This window comes from Petaurus breviceps, unplaced genomic scaffold, assembly GCF_028583685.1.
Source record: "Petaurus breviceps papuanus isolate PSGF00001 unplaced genomic scaffold, PetGlider_PUasm1.0 90633, whole genome shotgun sequence".
NCBI lineage: Eukaryota > Metazoa > Chordata > Mammalia > Diprotodontia > Petauridae > Petaurus > Petaurus breviceps.
The window spans coordinates 353,880-369,960 of NW_027187293.1; the positions used below are offsets into that span (position 1 = coordinate 353,880).

The 16,081-nt window shown below is 39.2% G+C and overlaps 1 protein-coding gene and 1 pseudogene across 4 annotated transcripts in view; one reads left to right on the top strand and one right to left on the bottom strand.

Moving 5' to 3' along the window:
- Positions 1 to 16,081, bottom strand: part of SDCCAG8 (SHH signaling and ciliogenesis regulator SDCCAG8) — a 270,183-nt gene that overhangs the window by 184,646 nt on the left and 69,456 nt on the right. The window lies entirely within an intron of this gene.
- Positions 5,411 to 6,986, top strand: LOC138143217 (F-box/WD repeat-containing protein 2 pseudogene; annotated as a pseudogene).

Below are 16,081 nucleotides of genomic sequence, written 5' to 3' on the forward strand. Positions count from 1 at the left end.
ATGGCTTCTGAAGCAAGCAAAACAAATGTTTTGATCTACCTCAAAGGCAACAGTACCTACAAACTATAAGCTCCTAAATGAGCTTGACTTCAATTCTTGGAAATATCCCAGACTGTATTATGAGATTTTTTTTTATATATCTAGAAAAGGAAGTAGTGATCTAGATCCAGAGTGGTTAAATGATTTTATAAATTAGTATAGATGATATCATATAGATTAGTAAATAGCAGAGCTAGGATCCAGATTCATGTCCTCTAGCTACGGGGCTAAAATTTTTTGCACTATATTTTTTTATTTAACTGTTCTACTTACAAAGCCAAAATGGCTGAAAAATTGAAGCTAAGATGATGGAGAAAAGGCAGGGACTTGTCTGAGTTCTCCCTAATTACCCTCCAAACAACTTTAAATAATGCCTCAAAATGAATTCTGGCACAGTAGAACCCACAAAAGGATGAGATGAGACAATTTTCCAGTCCAAGACAACTTAGATGATTAGCAGGAGGGGTCTGTCACACTGGAGTGAGAGTAGAACACAGGGAAGTACAAGCAATGCCCTGGAAACCTTGCCTCTGGAAGCCAGCAGCAGGCCTTGTGAACAACTGAATTGACAACAATGGCTTCCAGAGCTCTCAGTCCAAAGATGGTAGGGGGTTAGACAACTGGTCAAAAAAAGCTCATAGGGGTCTTTTTGCTGCCTCTGTTGTACTGCCCACGTGTGGATTTGGGGTGCAGTCCTATGTCATAGTACTAGGATGAAGAGGAGGACTTGCTGCCACAAAGGAGCAGGAACAGTAGTCATAGGTCCAGGGTGGAAAAGAATGCTTGTGGTTGCTTATAGACCAGAGTACAGTCCAGAAAAACAGTGACCACAATTCGTAGATCATTCCATCTTAGAAAATTGAAAACTTACAGAATCCCAGAACTAGTTCTGAAAACTGCTGCACAAAAAAACCTGAAGTTTAGGACAGTGCCCCATTTACCCTGTAAGCAGAGTCCAACTTTAACATCAAATTAAAAGTCAGGAAATGGACCAGAAAAAAAAAAAAAAAGAACATGACCGGAGAAAGTTACTATGGTAACAGGGAAGATCAAAACGCAAACTCAGAAGAAAACAACAAAGTCAAAACTAATGCATGGAAAGCCTCAAAAAAAAGGTGAATTGGTCTTAGGCCCCAAAACAATTCCTGATAGAGATCTAAAAGGCTGTTAAAAATCAAATAAGAGAGGTATAGGAAAAATTTTGGTGAAAAAAGAGAGTGAGGCAAGGCAAGCATGAAAAAAAAGTCAACAGATTGGTAAAGGAGGCACAAAAATACTGAAGAAAATAACACCTTAAAAAAACAGAACAGGGCAAATTATAAAAGAGGCACAAATATCCACTGAAGAGAACTCCTTTAGAAAAAAATTGTAGAAAAATTCACTGAAGAAAGAACTCCTTAAAAAGTAGAACTGGACAAATGGAAAAAGTGGTACAAAAGCTCACTGAAGACAATAAATCCTTAAAAATGAGAACTGATCAATGGAAGCTGATGACTCCATGAGATATCAAGAAACAATAAAAACAAAGTCCAAAAAATGGTTAAAATAGAAGAAAATGTGAAATATCTCATTGGAAGAACAAAACTGACCTGAAAAATAGATCAAGGAGAGATCATTCAGGAATTACTGAACTCTCTGAGAGCCATGATAAAAAAAAGTACCTAGATGTCATCTTTCATGAAATTATTCAGGAAAACTCCCCCATATTCTAGACCCAAGAGGAAAAATAGAAATAGAAAGGATTCCACTAATCACCTCCTGAAAGAGATCCCAAAAGGAAAATACCTAGGAATATTATAATCAAATTCCAGAGCTCCTAGGACAAGGAGAAAATACTACATGCAGGCAGAATGAAACAATTCAAATATACACTGAGGATAATATAAGATTTAGCATTTTCTACAGTAAAAAACTGGAGGGCTTGGAATATGATATTCCAAAGGGTAAAGGAGCTAGGATTACACCCATGAATCACCTCCTTAGCAAAACTGAAGATAATCCTTCAGGGGAAAAATGTATATTTAATGAAATAAAAAACTTTTTTTCAAGCATTCCTGATGAAAAGACCAGAGCTGAACAGAACTTTTGACTTTCACATACAACACTCAAAAGAAGTATAAAAAGAAAAATAGGAAAGAGAAATCATAAGTGATTCAATAGGGTCAAATTATTTATATTCCTACATAAGATTATACTTGTAACTCCTAAGCACTTTCTTATTATTAAGACAGAAGGAGTATACATAGATAGCAGGCATGGGTGTGAGTTGAATATGATGGGATGGCAATTTAAAGAAACAAAATTAAGGAGAAGCACTGGGAGAAGGGAGAAGGGGAAAGGGAGAGGTAGAATGGGGTAAGTCATCTCACATACAAGAGGTACAAAACAGTTTTTTGGGGAGATAGCGAAGATGGAGGACATGGGGAGAAAATGGCTTGAACTTTACTCTCATCAGAAGTGGCTCAAAGGGAATAACCTACACACTCAGTTGGGTATAGAAATTTGTTTTACCCTATAGAAAAATAGGAGAAGGACATAAAAGGGGGGCTGGTAGAAGAGAAGGAAGGTTGGGGGAGGCAGCAGTTAGAAACAAAACACTTTTGAGGATATACAAGGTTATGGGGAGAAATAGGATGGGGGGAAATACACAGGGGGGAAATAATTATAACTGAGAAAATAATTTTACAGCAAGTTTCTCTGATAAAGTCCTCATTTTTCAAATATATAAAGAACTGAGTCAAACTTATACAAATAACAGCCATTCCCTTTTTGATAAATGGTCAAAGGATATGATCAGGTAGTTTTCAGAGAAAGTAAGTAAAGCTATTTATAATCATATAAAAATACTCTAAGTCACTATTGATTAGAGAAATGAAAATCAAGAAAACTCTTAGGTATAAAACCATGCATACCCCTTGATCCAGAAATATCACTACTAGGTCTGTATCCCAAAGAGATAAAAAACAAAAACAAAAGTATCTACATATACATATATACATGCATATATATATATATATACACACACACAAATGCATACACACATACATATATATTTTTATAGTAATTCTTTTAGTGGTGGCAAAGAAGTGGAAATTGGGATGTCCATCAAATGGGGAATAATTGAACAATTGTGGTAAATGATTCTGATGGAATACTATTGTATTTTAAGAAATGACAAACAGGATGCTCTCAGAAAAACCTGGAAAGACTTACATGAACTGATACAAAGTGGAAGAAGCAGTAACAGGAGAATATTGTACATGGCAACAGCAATATTGTACAAGGGTTAACTATGAATGACTTAGCTATTCTCAGTAATACAATAATCCAAGACAATTCCAATGGATTTACGAGGAAAAATGCTATCCACCTCCAGAGAAAGAACTGCTAGATTCTGAATGCAGATTGAAGTATATATTTTTTTACTTTCTGTATTTTTCTTGGCTTTTTCTTTTTGGTCTGTGTTTTTTTCACAATATTACTACAGAAATATATTTTTGAATGCTTATGCATTTATAACCTATATCAAATTCCTTGCCTTCTAAATAAGAAGGGAAGGAGGAAGGTGGGAATAATTTGAAACTTGAAATTAAAAAAAAACAAATGTTAAAAATCGCTTCTACATGTAATTGAGGAAAAATAAAAAATTAAATATTAATCTGACCTCCATACTCAGAACCTGTGCTGAAGACTTTGTTCAAGGCAAGGGTTGGGTCATTAAGGTCCTCAGCATATGGCATTTTTGAGGCAAAAAGAGGATAGGGTATGTTAAATCCTGTTCCAAGTGAGAAGAATTAAGATAATCATTTCATGTTTCCACCACCTCAATCCCTGCTCCTCTGGCAAAACAAATCCAAATAACCCCAAATCCTCCTTTAGTAATATGTTAAGTAAATGTGGGTCATCTACATTTCATGTATAGTATAGATGTGTTTTATCAATGCTAGTCTGGTTTGACTGCCTCTTGTCTGCAATCAGATCCATCCTTTATTATATCAACCCATATAGGGGTTAGAATAAATGTACAAAGAACAAATATCATTAGTAAATCAAAGGACCATAGATGTTCTTCAATCAAGCTGATTTTTAGGAGACACCTAAGTAGCACAGTGGATACAACATTAGACTTGGAACCAAAAAGACCAGATTTCAGATCCTTCCTCAAGGATCTCAGTTTTCCTCATCTGTAAAATGGAGATAATAGTAACATGTACTTCCCATGGTTGTTGTGAGGATCAAATAAGATAAAAATTGCAAAGTACATTGCAAACACTGCAAACTCAGTTATACAGCACTATAGAGTGCTAACTATTGTAATATTATTGATGAATTTGGGCTTAAACACATTGAATATGGAAACAGTAAAATGTAAAGTTCAAACTGAAGCATCCTTTTTGTACTGAAAATGAAATTACAAACATTTTGTTTTAAGAAAGTTGTTATGGGGGGGGGTGGAGCCAAGATGGTAGAGTAAAAGCAGGAACTTGCTTAAGCTCCCACTCCAAGCACCTCTAATACCTGTAAAAAAAAAAAAATACTCTAAACAAATTTTAGAGCTAAAGATCCCACAAAGTGACAGAGAGAAACAAATCTCCCACTGAAGGCAGCCTGGCATGCTGACAGGAAGGGTCTATCACACAACTGGCAGCTGAACACAGTCACAGGTGAGCCCCACAAGCCCGACCCAGGGTGGCCCCAACCAGCAGCACAGACTGGTCATAACAGACTTCAGGAGAGTGAATCACCAGCAGCTGTGGATATTTCCAGACTTCTCAACCCCAAAACACCAAAGACAAAGTAAAAGGTCAGTAGGGAACTCTGTTGGAACTGGGGGAGAGAAAAGCATGGTCTGGCCCCTGCCCCAGGGTGGCAGAGGAGTGGAGATTGCAACTGCTGTTGTGTGGTTGCTTCTGGAGTTCCTGGCCTGCAGATTGTAAGGGAACCAAGTGACCATTCAGAGGATAATCACTCTTGCTTTGACCTGCTTTGATCTGGGTCACAGTCTTGGGTGGTGGTCCTGGGCTGAGAAACACCAGTATACCAGTGCTTGTGGTGGCTGTAGAGAGGGTACCCTCCTCATAGCTCTGATAACTGCAAAATCCCAAGCGATTTGGGACAGAGCTTTCTCCACTCTGAAATCAGAGTTCTACAATGGCAAAGAGCTCAAAAGTCAAGCAATTGACTGGCTAGATGTGCAAGCAGAGAAAGCGCAATCAGACCATAGAGTTTTTTTTGGGGACAAAAAGAATCAAAACACGGAACCAGAAGAAGACAAGGAAGTCAAAACTCTTGCATCACAAGCTTCCAAGAAAAATATGAACTGGTCCCTCCGAGCCTGCCGAACCCAAGGGGCAGCTGTGAGTCGGCGCCATGGCTGCCGAAGGGTCCTGGCCGCTGTGAGGCTCTGCCGGCCCAGGTGACATGTGTCTGTCCCGAGGCTCCGGGTCTTGGAGCACGCCCTCAGGTAAATTTTTCTATAACCTTATGGAGAGAAAGGACTTTGAGTCACAGCTTGATAACATTTCTGTTACATTTCTTTCTGACAGACTTGCAGAAAAATGAAAGTCTGGATCACCTAATTAGTCTGAGTGGAGCAATCCAGCTCAGGCATCACTCCAATAATCTAGAGACTCTGCTCAAGCAAGACTTCCTCAAACTTCTTCCCTTGGAACTCAGTTTTTATTTGTTAAAATGGTTCGATCCTTAGACCTTACTCACATGTTGCCTTGTCTCTAAGCAGTGGAATAAGGTTATAAGTGCCTGTACAGAGCTATGGCAGACTGCCTGTAGAAACTTGGGCTGGCAGACAGATGATTCCATTCAGGACGCTTTGCATTGGAAGAAAGTTTATTTGAAGGCAATTTTGAGAATGAAGTAATTGAAGGACCACGAAGCCTTTGAGACCTCATCGTTAACTGGACACAGTACCAGAGTATATGCACTTTACTACAAGGATGGACTTCTCTGTACAGGGTCAGATGACTTGTCTGCAAAACTCTGGGATGTGAGCACAGGACAGTGCATATATAGTATCCAGACCCACACCTGTGCTGCTGTGAAGTTTGATGAACAGAAACTTGTAACAGGACCCTTTGATAACACAGTAGCCTGTTGGGAATGGAGTTCAGGAGCCCGAACTCAGCACTTCTGAGGACACACAGGTGCAGTGTTCAGCATGGACTACAACAATGAGCTTGACCTCTTAGTGAGTGGTTCTGCGGACTTCACTGAGAAAGTCTGGGCCTTATCAATGGGGACATGCCTGAACACACCGACAGGACATACTGAGTGGGTAACCAAGGTGGTTTTACAGAAGTGCAAAGTCAAGTCTCTGTTGCACAGCCCTGGAGATCATATTCTCCTCAGTGCCGACAAGCATGAAATCAAGATTTGGCCAACTGAAAGAGAAATCAACTGCAAATGCTTAAAAACATTGTCTATCTGAGGATCAAAGTATCTGTTTGCAGCCCAGACTCCATTTTGATGGCAAATACATCATATGTAGTTCAGCCCTGGGACTTTATCAGTGGGACTTTGCCAGCTATGATATTCTCAGGGTTATCAAGACTCCAGAGTTAGCAAATTTGGCATTACTTGGCTTTGGAGCCATCTCTGCCCTGTTATTTGACAACCACTATCTCTACATCATGGACTTAAGGACAGAGAACTCGATCAGCCGCTGGCTTCTGCCTAAGTATAGGAAGTCAAATAGGGGCTCCAGTTTCTTGGCAGGTGAAATGTCATGGCTGAATGGACAAGATGGGCAGAATGATACGGGTTTGGTTTTTGCCACCAGTATGCCCGACTACGGTATTCACTTGGTGTTATGGAAGGAACATGGTTGAAGATATGGACAACAGCTAAAAAAAATGACTTTGGGTGCTGGGGCTGCTAGTTCTGATGTAGCCTTGTGGTAGCTGATTTTGCACGAACCAAAGTTCACACCTAATGGTATTGTCATGCAATATATAATCATTTATTTTCCATGGGTGGGGAGTGGTGGGGGGTGGGGAGAAAGGTGGGAGAAAGGGGATTATTTTATTGACATAAAGCAGCGCAGAATGCTAACAGTCTACACCATTGAAACTCATTTGTACTTAGTTAGGCTTGTCATTATAAAAGAACAAATTTTGGGCCTATAAAAAAATATATGAACTGATCACAGGCCATGGAGGAGCTCAAGAAGGATTTTGAAAATCAAGTAAGAGAAGTAGAGGAAAAATTGGGAAGAGAAATGAGAATGATGCAAGAAAATCATGAAAAGTGAGTCAACAGCCTGACTGAAGAAAATAACACCTTAAAAAATAGACTAACTCGGGGCAGCCAGGTGGTGAGTAAGAGCACTGGCCCCAGAGTTGGGATGACCTAGGATCGAATCTGGGCTCTGATACTTAGCACCACACCCAGAAATAACTGGCTGTGTATCCTTGAGCAAGTTACTTAACCCCAATTGCTTATAAAAAAAAAAAAAGACTAACTCAAATGGCAAAAGAGGCCCAAAAAGCCAATGAGGAGAAGAATGCCTTAAAAAACTGAATTGGCCAGATGGAAAAGTAATTTCAAAAGTTCACTGAAGAAAACAATTCCTTCAAAATTAGACTGGAGCAAATGGAAGCTAATGATTTTAGGAGAAATCAAGATGCTATAAAACAAATCCAATTGAATGAAAAATAGAAGGCAATGTGAAATATCTCATAGGAAAAACCACGGACTTGGAAAATAGATCCAGGAGAGGTAATTTAAAAATTATTGGACTACCTGAAAGCCATGATCCAAAAAAGAGCCTAGACATCATCCTTCAAGAAATTCTCAAGGAAAATGTCCCTGATATTCTAGAACCAGAGGGCAAAATAAAAATTGAAAAAAATTCACTGATCACTTCTTGAAAAAGATCCTCAAAAGAAAATTCCTAGGAATGTTATAGTCAAACTCCAGAGTTCCCAGGTCAAGGAGAAAATACTGCAAGCAGTCAGGAAGAAACGATTTGAGTATTATGGAAACACAATCAGGATAACACATGATCTAGCAGCTTCTATATTAAGGGATTGAAGGGCTTTAAATAGGATATTCTTGAGGTCAAAGGTGCTAGGATTAAAACCAAGAATCACCTACCTAGCAAAACTGAATATAACACTTCAGGGGAAAATATGGTCATTCAATGAAATAGAGGATTTTCAAGCATTCTTGATGGAAAAAACCAGAGATGAACAGAAAATTTGACTTTCAAATAGAAGAAACAAGAGAAATATGAGAAGGTAAACAGGAAAAACAAATCATAAGGAACTTATTAAAGTTGAACTATTTATATTCCTACATGGAAAATGATAATTGTAACTCATGGGACTTTTCTCATATGTATATATGTATACATACATGTATGCGTATGTATAGGAGGGTGTATATGTGTATAAATATATGTGTGTGTGTAGATGTATAATTAGAGGGCACAGGATGAGTTGAATATGAAGGTATGATATCTAAAAAAAAGAAAGGTATTATAGTAAAAAACACAGGAGTCATGTGGAAAAAGTATTTGAAATGATAAATAGATATCAAGATGCTATAGTACTATACTGAGGTCCTTCTACTGGCCCTTTCCTTCTCTTTTTATCTTCCCAAGTTTATTACACAATGATTATAAATAAATTTCTTTAAAACTGATGTCAAGATAAATAAGATAATCTCTACCCTCAGAAAACTTACAGTCCAGAAAGCGGATAGATGCTATACACCAAAAACATAAATCAAACATGAACAAAGTCTTATGCAAAGTCTGAGGAAAGATCATTTCTAACTGGATGGGCTCAGGAGAGGCTTCATGGAGGTGGTAGTTGATGTTGGTCTTTAAAGAACAGAATTTCAAAAGGTAGAATTGAAAAAAAGGCCCTCCAGGAACAAGCAAAAAGCTCAAAAGGTTATAAAGGAGGAAAACCAGTTATCCTAGGTCAAATGATCAAGATTGATTCTGTACCAATTTCTATTTGATTCTATTTACAATTCATTGATTTTTGTCTGGTTACTGCTTAAGTTATAGCTCTTTGTCACTGAACTCAGTTCAGAAATTTAGCAGTGCTGTGATAAGTTTAAATACAGTTCTCTTGCTAATCACTGTTCTATTCCTGCCTTAAGGAATTCTGCTATCCTTGGATTTTCATACCACCAAGCTACCCTTCAAGGATGTCTACTTTGCTGTCCAAAGGTCTGGGCCACTGTCTTTGACCTTGCAGGTGGACTCAAACAGTGGACATTTTTTAGGTCACAGGGGTTAAGGAAGGAGTTTTTGCTAGTCTATCGATTCCCTCCCAACCAAGCATTTGGCTCCCTGTACCTCAGTTATGAAACCAATCATTTTGTCCTCAACCCCATAATATCTTCTACTGTATTCTGTCCTTTGTTCTGTATTCCCCAATACCCATAAAAGAAAACTATGCCTCCTTCCCTGTCCCATCCCCACCCCACAAGATACTGAAAACTCTTTCATGCTGTTAAGTGAACTTACATGATTTCTGAAGAGAGGAGAGGTAGGTACATATGTCCACAAATTGGCACCAACCTACATTTCCATTTTTATTTCACATTACTCCCTTTTACTCAGAAAATGAACTTCTACTTGTTCCTGAACTACACTGATGCCTTGGCCCCCTGCAAAGGCAGCATGGCCTTCTCCCCCACTTCACCCAAAAGGCCTGGACCATTTCCTCATCCCTTCCCATTGAAATCCTCTTCTTTTAAGACATTGCTCTGGTACATCATGCCTTCTCTAATTTCCCCAACTCTGTGGCACGATGGAAAAATCTCTGAATCTGAGATCAAAGAATCAGAGTCCTGCTTCTCCTACTTAATAGTTACATGACTTTGGAGAAATTACTTAAACTCTCTAGACCCCTTCCAATTCTAAATCCATGATGTAGTGAATATATCATTAACATTTTTCCTATATCTTTAAAGTTAAAATGACAGGGGCGGCCAGGTGGCTCAGCGAGTAAGAGTACCGGCTCCAGTGTCGGGACGACCTGGGGATCGAATCTGGGCTCAGATACTTAGCACCACACCCAGAAATAACTGGCCGTGTAACCTTGAGCAAGTTACTTAACCCTGATTGTTTAAAAAAAAAATTAAAATGGCAAGGTTGTTTACTTAAAGATGTCAAACTAAAGATTAATGTATCTAGGAGATATTTTGAAATAAAACTTAAGTGTTCCATACTATTTTCAAGTATTTAGGTAAAAAAAAAAAAGAAATTTGGGTATAACTATAGAAAAACCTTCCTTGGTAAAGCAGTTAATTTTATAAAACATAAAAGTTAAATTAGGATTTTTACAAGATAATATTTATATTTATTCAGTGTTACAAAACATATTCCTTTACAAAAAGAATTATACTTGGGGCAGCCGGGTAGCACAGTGAGTAAGAACACTGGCCCCAGTGTTGGGATGACCTGGGAATCAAATCCGGGCTCAGACACTTAGCACCCACCCAGAAACACCTGGCCGTGTAACCTTGAGCAAGTTACTTAACCCCAATTGCTTAGGGGTGGCCAGGTGGCTTAGTGAGTAAGAGCACCGGCCCCAGTGTCAGGATGACCTGGGGATCGAATCTGGGCTCAGATACTTAGCGCCACACCCAGAAATAACTGGCTGTGTAACCTTGAGCAAGTTACTTAACCCCAATTGCAAGAAGAAGGAAGAAGGAGAAGGAGGAGGAGGAGGAGAAGGAGAAGGAGAAGATTATACTTCTTACCATGACCTGATAATATATAATCTGTAAAATATTCCACACAAACTTTTTGGGTTTAGAGGGTCACTTAATGAAAGGTCTGATAAACTTGCAAATGTACAGTGGAATCGTGCAACTAAAAGCCATGATACTTCTCATTTCATATACATTTCCTAATTTGTCCAAAATACATTTTACTCTGTTCTAGAGGCTTCCAGGCAGCATGGTGCATAGAGCAGTGCACATGGAATCAAGACGACAAATCTTGATTCAGACATTTAGTAACTGCGTGATCCTGTGCAAGCCATTTAACTTGTGTTTGCCTCAGTTTCCTCACCTCTAAAACGTGGATAATAATAGCACCTATCTACCAGAATTGCTGTGAGGATTCAATGAGACATGTGTAAAACACTTTGCAAATCCTAAAGATCTATATCTTAATATATTCTCAATTTAAAAAAATGAATAAACTAGACTGGAAGCATGCCTCTTAGAAAACCTAAGAGCTGCTGGCTGATTCCTACAATTTTACCAGCAGAGTTTGATTCAGAGGATCAAAAGATCTTTAAGCTTTAATTTTTGTCTTGACATTCAAGGAACTTTACAATGTGGTTCTCATCCATATTTCAAGCCTTTTTAATAACTAAGCTCCAAACTTGACTATTGTACTTACAAACCCTGCCCCCCACACCCCCACCAAACACAACCCTCACTTCCCTGCTCATGCTGCTCCTTAGACCTAGAGCGCCATCTTCACTCCCACATTTGTACACCTCTTCTGCTATCCTAACATTCTTTTTTTTTTGCATTTTAGTTATTGGTTTACATGCCTTATTATTCCAAATAGAATATAAATAAAAATAGATATATAAATCCAAATAGAAATAAAAGTTCTTTGGATGAGCAGTATTTTGTTTTGTACCTCCTACCATACGTACTTAGCCTAATGTCAAACACAATGGATTACATACAAATAGGAGTTTATTAATGATTTCTTTAATGAATCTCAAAGAATGTAACCTTCTTCAAGTCAAATACTGTTTTATTTTTATTTTGAAACCCTAGGACTTGGCATAATATCTTGCATCTAGAGAAGGTACTTAATACATTCTTGTTAATTGAATTGAATAGATCAATTATGTACACCAGAAGTGTCAAATTTGCAGGCCACATGGCAAAACTCCAGAGTATCTGCTAGACCCAGATTAAAATGTAATTGGGAAACGCTTAACATAGTAAATAAAAATACACCACTGAGGTGCATCTTAGTGTTAGGCAGCAGTGTAGAGTGGAAAGAGACCCAGTAAATACTTGGGTTTGGAGCACTGGTGTCAAACTCAGAAACAAATTCTATAGGCAGCATTTGGCTTAGAAAACTACAAATTAACATTATCTATGTTGTATTATTATTCTTCAAATATTTCTCAATTACATTTTAATGTAGTTCCAGTACAGGAGTTTGATACCTCTGGTCCGAAACTACCTGCTCCTTCGGGTCTTTTAAAGTTATAATGGCCACATTGTGGGGGCTACCATGGGTGAACAAAGAAGGGTGAACAAGCATGAACCTAGTTTAGTGTGACCATTAAATAAGAATTACAAATGAGTTAATGTCACTCATCTAAGGATCATAAGATATTGGCTCTAGAAAAGTCTAAAGATCCTCTAAGCCAAGCATTCTGGTGACATGCAGATAAGGAAACTGAGGACAGGCAAATTGAAACAACTTGCAAGACAGCACCCAGCTGAAGTAGCAGAGGTGGATCTTAAACTGGGGTCAGAAAAATTCTGAAAAGACCTCAGAGATCATTAAAGTTCAACTCCATCCCACTCCTTTTTTTAGGGAGGGGGTGGCAGAGGGAAAGAAGACATTGGGGTTAAGTGACTTGCCCAGAGTCCTACAGGTAGTAAGTGTCTGAGGCCATATTTGAACTCAGGTCCTCCTGACTTCAGGGATGGTGCTCTATTCTAGCTGTCACCTTCCTGCCCCTACTTCTTAAAATTATAAATGAGCAAACAAAAGTCTTTTTTCCCCCTTTGTAATTTCACAACAGTCCTTTTATTTTTTCACTTATTTATTTATTTTTACTTTACAGCATTCAATTCTACAAGCTTTTGGGCTCCAAATTTTCTTCCTCTCCCTCCTTTTCCCCCCTCCCCAAGATGGCATGCAATCTGATATAGCCTCTACATATACATTCACATTAAACATATTTTCACATTAATCATGTTACAAAGAAGAATTATAACCAATGGAATGAACCATTGGGAAAAAAGAAACAAAACAAAAAAAGACAGAGCAAATAGTTTGCTTTGATCTGCATTCAGATTCTGTAATTCTTTCTCTGGATGTGGATAGCATTTTCTACCATGAACAGTGTGGAGTTCTCTGAGAACCTTGCATTTCTGAGAAGAGCCAAGTCTATAAAAGTCAGTCATCGCACAATGTGGCTATAACTGTATAACAATGTTCTCTTGGCAAACTAAAGTCTTTTGATTGGTTCTCTTTCCATCACAGACATTTTTAGTTGCTAATAACAAATGAACATGAAAAAGCACCAAACTCTAACAAGAGACTTAGATTTGAATCCTAGTGTCAAGATTTATGAGCTTTGTGACCAACCAGGGCCAAGTTAATCTCTTTAAACCTCAGTCTCTTCAAGGTCAAACAAGGATAATAATGCTTATGCTTTGACCCACAAAGGGTTCAGGTGAGAAAAACCTTAAAGCACTATATAAATGTGAGGAATTATTATTGATGAGTTTGAACTTTTCAAAAGGAGGTTTTCATGGGGTAAAAGGGTAGGATGGGAACTGAGTACCTGAGGGGCAATAAAGACTATTACAAGAAGAAACATAGCTTATTTGTTCTAAAGTGTAAACAGAGAATCAAATGAAAATTTGCTCTCTTGGTTGGAAGACAAAAAAGTCCCTCTAGTATCTAATATAAACAATCTTTAAAGCTTTTATTCAGATATAACAGGCTCTGGCAAGGGGTTAACTATCCACACACTGCCTGGGATCTGTAGTTCTTTCTGGCCCACGGAGGAAGTAAACCAACTCTAGTTCAGCCCTCAGACAGGAGGACAAAGGTTTTCACACACAGAATATGGCAGGCATTTTGGGGAACTCTCTGATACAAAAAGAAGAGGTGACAGTTTTTACATGGTGGCAGCCTGTGTCCTCTACTTATGCAGTTCCTTCTTCTTTAAGACCATGAGAGGGGGGGCGAAGCCAAGATGGCAGAGTAGAAGCACAACCCTCCTGAGGCTCCGGCTTCCACCCTCCCCAATCCATGTAAAAAGGGGACTCTAAACAAACTTTGGAGCTGCAGAACCCACAAAATGACACAGAGAAGCTGACTTCCCGCTGAGGACAGCCCAGCAGGCCGGCAACGCTCTGGGAGCCCAGCCCAGCACCATGCCAAGGCTTTAGCCCCAGGGCGGGCCTGACCAGCCACCAGCCAGAGGGACTCCAGATCAGCAGCAGCTGTGGCCATTTCCAGATTTATCAATACATAGATGCGAAGGACAAGGTGAGAGGCCAGTGCAGTCTGGACTTTGGGACCCAGTAAGTGGGAGTGCGTGGCTTTTACCCCCGGGGCGAGAAATCGCTGAGAGGCAGGCACAGCCTGCCAGCGCCACATGGCGGCTTCAGCTCCTGGCCTGCAGAGTGTAGGGGGACCAAGCACCAGTCTGAGGGGTAATCGCTCTTGCTTTAACCTGCTTGGATCTGGATTGCAGTCTAGGGTGGAGGTCCTGGGGTGTGCGTCTAGCTTGCCAGAGCATGTGGAGACCTCAGAGAGGGCACCCATCTAATACCTCCAGCAGCTGAGAAAACCCCAGCGTTTGGGACGAAAACTCCCCTGTCTGGTGGCAGAGTCCTACTGTGGCAAAAAGCCCAAAAGTCAAATCATTGAGTGGCAAAATGAGCAGGCAAAGGAAACAAAGCAGACAAAAGATTCCAACATTACACTCCTATTTTGGGGATAAGAAGGAGCAAGGCATGGAACAGGAGGAAATTAGTGAAGTCAGAACTCCTGCACCAAAAGCTTCAAAGGAAAATACAAGCTGGTTACAGGTCATAGAGGACCTTAAGAAGCAGATAAGAGAAGTGGAGGAAAAACTGGGAAGAGAAATGAGAACAATGCAAGAAAATTATGAAATGAGAGTCAACAGCCTGACTGAAGAAAATAATACCTTAAAAAACAGACTGACTCAAATGGCAAAGGAGGCTCAAAAAGGCAATGAGGAGAAGAATGCCTTAAAAAGTCGAATTTGCCAGATGGAAAAAGAATCTCAAAAGCTCACTGAAGAGAATCATTGCTTCAGAATTAGATTGGAGCAAATGGAAGCTAATGACTTTATGAGAAATCAAGATGCTGTTAAACAGATCCAAACAAATGAAAGAATAGAAGGCAATGTGAAATATCTCATGGGAAAAACCACTGACCTGGAAAATAGATCCAGGAGAGATAATTTAAAAATTATTGGACTGCCTGAGAGCCATGACCAAAGTAAGAGCCTGGAAAGCATCCTCCAGGAAGTTCTCAAAGAAAACTGCCCTGATGTTTTAGAACGAGAGGGCAAAATAGAGGTTGAAAGAATTCACCGATCACCTCCTGAAAAAGATCCCCAAAAGAAAACTCCTAGGAATATTATAGCCAGGTTCCAGAATTCCCAGATTAAGGAGAGAATATTACAAGCAGGCAGGAGGAAACAATCTGAATATTGTGGAAACACAATCAGGATAACCCAGGATCTGGCAGTTTCTACACTGAGGGATCGAAGGGCCTGGAATGTGATATTCCGGAGGTCAAGGGAGCTGGGATTAAAACCAAGAGTCACCTACCCAGCAAAATTGAGTATCATGTTTCAGGGGAAAATATGGTCATTCAGTGAAATACAGGACTTTCAAGCATTCTTGCTGAAAAAACCAGAGTTGAATAGAAAATTTGACATTCAGATACAAGAAGCAAGAGAAGCATGAGAAGGTAAACAGGGAAAATAAATCATAAGGAACTTATAAAAGTTGAACTATTTTTTTTTAAAGCAATTGGGGGTGAGTGGCTTGCTCGGGGTTACATGGCCAGTTGTTGTTTCTGGGTGTGATGCTGAGTGTCTGGGCCCGGATTTGATCCGGGTCGTCCCGGCACTGGGGCCGGTGCTCTCGCTTCCTGAGCCACCTGGCCAAAGTTGAACTATTAACATTCCTACATGGAAAAACAATAATTGTATCTTATGAAACTTTTCTCAGTAGTTGAAGGGATTAGAAATATATATATATATATATATATATATATATATATATATATATATATATATAT